Source organism: Brassica oleracea, chromosome C2, assembly GCF_000695525.1.
Source record: "Brassica oleracea var. oleracea cultivar TO1000 chromosome C2, BOL, whole genome shotgun sequence".
Lineage (NCBI taxonomy): Eukaryota > Viridiplantae > Streptophyta > Magnoliopsida > Brassicales > Brassicaceae > Brassica > Brassica oleracea.
Window position 1 is genome coordinate 8,188,573 of NC_027749.1, and position 1,163 is coordinate 8,189,735.

Below are 1,163 nucleotides of genomic sequence, written 5' to 3' on the forward strand. Positions count from 1 at the left end.
GCTGCTAAAGAGTCTAAGCTTGAGTCAATGCTCCAACAATTGATGCTCAACCAGCAAAAGACAGCTTCTGAAATAAACACAAAGGTTGATAACATCAATGTGAAGGTTGATACCATGTTCCAAGACATGAACAACAAATGGGAGTCTCTTTCAGCACATGTCAAGAAGTTAGAGACTCAACTCGCCCAAACTGCTGAAGCTGTCCAAAGACCTACTGGAGTTCTTCCTGGAAGAGGTGAACACAACCCAAGGAATGAATTTGTGAACGCTATCACTCTAAGGAGTGGGAAGGAGCTGGTTTCTAAAGAAAAGAGAAGCATGCCCGCTGACGAAAAACTGCACAGATTGAAGAACCCACTGAGGTACAAGCTGAAGAGGCGGAAGCTGCTGAAAACATACCGCCTATGGTTCGAGTATACACCCCTAAGCTGCCCTACCCAGTGAAACAGAGGAAATCTCACAGAGATTTGGAGGCAGCTAAGTGCACAGAGATGGTGAGCGAGTTGAATGTGAAGCTCTCGTTTGAAGATGCTGTTGAAATGATGCCTGCTCTGAAGAGATATGTCAAGAGCTTGGTGACTAACAAAGCCTCACCTAAGGAGAATGTTATGTCTATCTCCAAAAGATGTAGCACACTACTTCAGAACAGAGCACCAGAGAAGATGGAAGATCCTGGGAGTTTTGTGTTATCATGTGAGATCGAAGGAGCTGTATTCGAGAAATCTCTCTGCGACTTGGGATCTAGTGTGAACCTGATGCCATACACTGTGGCACAGAGGCTTGGTCTCACAAACTTCAGGTCAATGAAAATCCAGCTAGTCTTTGCAGATCGCTCAGTGAGACATCCTGTCGGAGTGATTTTAGACATCGATGTGGTGATCGGAAACCATAGAATTCCTGCAGACTTTGTAGTGCTGGAGCTCGATCAGGAGCCAAAGGACCCTCTCATTCTGGGACGTCCATTTCTGGCCACAGCAGGAGCTATCATCGATGTAAAGAAAGGGAAGATAGATCTCCATCTGGGAGACATAATCATGAAATTCGAGGTGGATAAAATGCTGAAAAGACCCACATTGGATGGACACACGTTCTCCATCGATCATGCCTCAGAAAATGATGATGAAGATGATGAAGTAACTAAAGAGCTGCTGAGAGATGACCCC